Source organism: Miscanthus floridulus, chromosome 12 (assembly GCF_019320115.1).
Source record: "Miscanthus floridulus cultivar M001 chromosome 12, ASM1932011v1, whole genome shotgun sequence".
NCBI lineage: Eukaryota > Viridiplantae > Streptophyta > Magnoliopsida > Poales > Poaceae > Miscanthus > Miscanthus floridulus.
Genome location: NC_089591.1, coordinates 12,120,933 through 12,125,726, shown reverse-complemented (window position 1 = coordinate 12,125,726; position 4,794 = coordinate 12,120,933).

Sequence of the window (4,794 nt, the reverse complement as noted above, 5' to 3'; positions counted from 1 at the left end):
GTTGGAGCTGGAGGCGGCGGAGGAGGAGGACGAGGAGGAAGGCGAGGTGGTGGTGCCGGCCCTCGGCGTGTGGCTCCCCGTCGCCGCTCATTGGCTCCATCTGTTCGCTTGTAGGCTTGCAGCGAGTGTATTTCTGTTGGTAGCATGAGGTGGCCGTTAAATAGGTCGGGTAGTGGAGTGGCGCGCAAGGTTCTTTTGTCCTGCCGTCCCTGAATAATGGTCAGAAAACGTTGCGTGGTCTGAAAGCAAAGCCGTGGTCAGAAAACGTAGCATCATGCCGAGCAATTGGTCCAGCCGTCGCTTCCTCGTTGCTTCCTATCCAGTCACTTATTTGGAAGGAGCTATCTAGCTTTGAGGTAATGTTTCCGACCACCTCTAGATTAATTGCAGAGAGGACACGGGACACCTCCAAGCCAATACTATATTTGAAACTGAAAGTCACAACGCAAATGTTGAGGTAAACATCGTGATTTAAAAGGACTTAAGCTTCAAATTTCGTTTTCTGAACAATGATCTTGAGGGCACTATTGCAGACAAAGATTTCCCTAGCGACAGAAAATAGATTTATATAATTTCCTTATCGGTACTTTCTGTCGGGACACTAATTTCCTTATCGGTACGGCGTCGACAGGGAAATTCCCGTGCGTCGACGGGAAAATTCACATTCACCAGGTCTATTGTCTATCCATGACACATTGTACCGACAGGGAAATATAAACCACCGTCAAAAAAACTTCAATATTCTAGGCTCATGTACCACAAAAACGACAAAAAAAATTAGAATCCATAGAACAATATCAAATTTAATTTGATCCTTTTTTATAGCAAGAAAATTCACTTAACATGTCCCGGGACAGGGTATGTTAGACATATTGTCTCACATCACAGTGATGACATTCATTCTTTTCAAATGCAGCTCAAACTTTTGATGATTTTGAAATGAATTTTGGAACTCTATATAAATATCACTACTGGAAAGTACATTTTCACAGTCGGTCACTTGGGGTTAACAGTGGCGGTGTATCCCCTACAGCCCTGCCTTTGCTGCATGGTCACTGCAAATACAGGATTTTCAGTGACCGGGCCGGGTGATCTGTACAAATAGAACACCAGAGAAGGGGGTGCTTATTATACCCGTTTGTACAAATGGAACTCTAGAGAGGAAGAGGGTTTACGATGCCGTCATTCAAAATTGATTGAAAAAGAAAAAAAAAATCAAATTGGCTGGTGTCAAGGCCCGCCCTCAAATCCACGGACCCCAACGCCGAGTCTCGACTTGGACCACCACAGACCTAGACGTCTATCACAAATCAAAGACACCCACCCACACAGCTTTTGCCGCAAATAGAACCCATTAGTCTGCCTATGTTGTCATCACCACAGATCGAAACCTTGGACCGGCGAGCGAGAAGACCGAGTGTGAGGAGAGAGAGAGAGAGAGAGAGAGAGAGAGAGAGAGAGAGAGAGAGAGATGCTAGAGCTCACCATGGAGACGGAGCTTCGACTTGTCGAGGATCTTGGATCGTAAGGATAGTCAACGACAACCTTGTATCAGTGAGGAGACTGAGAGTGAGTGAGTGAGAGACGGAGGAGATGGACATGGACAGAGGAGTGGGGGTAGCGCTCACTCAGATAGGGCGATGAGATGCGAGCATAGCTGATGGTGAGGAACTCTAGCAGGGCTGGCCATGCATGGAGATCGAGGATGCCAAGCAGAGATGACAAGTTGAGGACACTTCGGTGGAGAAGACTAAAGGAGCCATGGCGGAGAAGATCGAGCGGCCCCTACCGAAGAAGGCGATACTAGAAGTGGCAACTTTGGGAAAGTGTTTTGTGCGGAAGTCTAGGTTACAAGTAACATTTTTTATTGGTCTTGGGCCACTCTTTCATCAGGCGGTAACATACGTGTCTCGCCTCTGAAAATTGGTTTTCCTAGATGGGCTTTTTAATAGATCCATCTCTATAAATAAGGTATTTATAGAGACGACCCCCTTAAGAATCTTGCCTCTGAAAATCAATTTTTGGTGGTGAGAATATCATGTTACTTTCTTCTAAAATCATTTACAAAGATTGTTGAACTAAAGTGCATCCTGTAAAAATAAAAAAATATTATCTCCTAAAATTGTTTCTGTAGTAGCAATGTGTCGTGGGGTCGGAACCGCGGCAAGCATTGTTGTTCATGTTAATGTCAGAGTGCGCGTCTTCGGAGGCTCGGGTGGACTAAAGAACACAAGAATCATAAAGGGGACGCAATGGTTTATCCTAATTCAGGCCAATCGATGCCCTACGTCCAGCAGCTGATGATCCTTATACTCAAGAGCACCCAAAATCTGGGGGGGTTATAGTAGAGTGTATAGGAGAAAAAGAGAGATTTGGTAGGGGATCGCTCGGTGCGGATCCTAGGGACGCCTCGCCATCGGTGGAGCCTTCCCCCTCACCGAAGAGGAGGAAGACGACGGATGCGGTGGAGGAGCTCTCGGTGCCCCTCTCTGGATTGCTCTGATCTTGGTACAGAGCTCAAGTGGAACGGTGAGGACACGAATGATCTGTGTGGAATCGTCCTCCCCCCTCTTAGGATCTGACCTCCCCCTTATATTCAGACGTAGGTCGTACATGGCGGTTTGGAGGAGTTGAGCCTATGGTCTACATGCGCCGGAGTCCAGGAGGGTCTTGCAGTGGCGTGTGTGTACCGTGGCGATGTCATGGAGACGAAAAAGGTCTGGGCGTCGTCCGGCTGCTCTGTTCTGACAAACTGAGTGTCAGGCTGTGTCGGCTTGGACCAGACTCCCCCATGTGCGCTTTCTAGAGGCTTCTTTGTGGCGAAGAAGGCTGGCTCGAGAGGCTGATGCGCGGGCCCGTTAGCCCTCGATCCCCTGGAGGCCGCGGAGGAGTTTGCCTTCTTACGCCACACCCCGTGCGTGACCCTGTCTAAGAAGTGGTTGACAGAGCCGTGCCCATAGGGCAGCGCCTGGGAGCCCTCGAGCCTTGGTGGCTCGGGGTGTACCATCTCGTGCCTAGGCCTTGGCTGGTGCCGGAGGCCGGGAGGGAGCCAAGGATTGGGTCTAGGCTTCCGTTGATCGGAAACCGAAGGCTCGGGCGAGCCCCCGAGCCCTGAGCGGAAGTGGTGGTTGCGCTCGGGCTCGGCCTGATTGCTTGGCCTGAGGGTACACGCGAGCGTATCCGATGGGTATATCACTCGAGCCCCCGGGCAATCCTGAAAAGTCCGATCGGGGGGGTCTCTCGGTCAGGAACCTTTGATCCCGAGGCTTAACATACTCATATGTTAGGATCTCAACATGATGCAAATGGATTTCTAACTATGGCTGAAAATCGATGCCTAACAGCCTATAGTGACATTCATCTATGTAATGAGCCTGCATATAAATATGAAGTCACTAGTGTCAGTAATCGCAACTGAAAATTGATTTCGATCCATCTGTAGAGATACCTTAAATTCTTGAGGCGGTCCATAACACTAGACACCCCCTAGAAATGGAAGACATTTCAAAAGGCCATCCACAAACATTTTTTTGGGGTGGTTTTTTGTCAACCATGGGTAGAGAAAAGGAGACGCCTTTGAAAGGCTTTATGTATTAGCGAATTTTATGTCGAAAAGAATATGTGTATGTGTTACTTGAATGTTTTATTTAAATGTTACAAATATTGAGAGTTACCAGTTTTAGATTGTATTGTACCCTCAGATTTTTTAGATTTTTAATGTAAATATGAAAGTTTTAAGGATTTGCGTTTTCAAATTCAACAATGATCCTATTGATACTCTTTCTGGTTAAGAGAAAAAGAAAAAGAAAAGCACATATCTAATATATATACTACAACTGCTTGAAATTGAGATCGATTTTAGTAGCAGCTCTTGTTGCCATATCAAAGCATTTGTGTTCGGATTAGCTGTGCTCGGCGGCTTAGAATGAGGCTTGGGAGAGGCAAGTCGGCCAGGCTAAGGAGACAAGCGCAGGAGTGGAGCGGCGAGGTGTTGCTAGGCCTCTCCAGCCGTGGGTGGAGGAGGATAGTGTTGGGCGGGAGGAGTATAGGAGGATAGTCGCACACGGACAGTCTGGCGAAATCAGGTTAGCACGGTAAGTGGAGCGGAGTCAAACACGGCAACCATGAGGTGCCAAGGACAAAGGTCGACCGATGGTAAGCGATATCTCAGGTGAACTGCGTAAGACATGTTAAAGAACAACATAAGAGCATCAAATAGTTCAAAAAAAATAATTAGTAAATCGATGAGTTTTCAAAGTAGCTAAAAAAATTGAGAGCATATTTGTTGGGTTCCTCTATCAGTTTCAAAAAATATCGCTCCTATAATATATAAAACAATTTTGCGCCAGGAATCTTGGACTATTTTAAAGTCACCATAACCACTTTTATACTTTCTTTGTCTCTTGTACAATCGCATTGAGAGCTCTGTCCTACTCCCTGTTCTTCCCCACGTTCTTCCACCTCGAAATTAGCCAATCGATACGCGTGCGCGTGGTTGAGGAGATTTTCCCACAAAGATTGAGAGTTGTAGGAGAGCTGTTTTCAGTCTTGCAAAAAAATTAAGATTAGAAGTGGATTTTGGAAACTCTGGAAGATGCTCTAAGGTAGAAGACAAGGATAGAATATGACAAGAACCATCCGATCTAAATCTAATGATATTAATGCATCGCCACCCACCACCCCCAAAAACATTCCAACAAAAAGGTGTCCACACTATAGCAATTCTAGAAGAAAAGTGGCTGGCTTGAGGCTCCTTTATCTCTACCTGTCTTTTGTTTTATAAGATAATTGTCG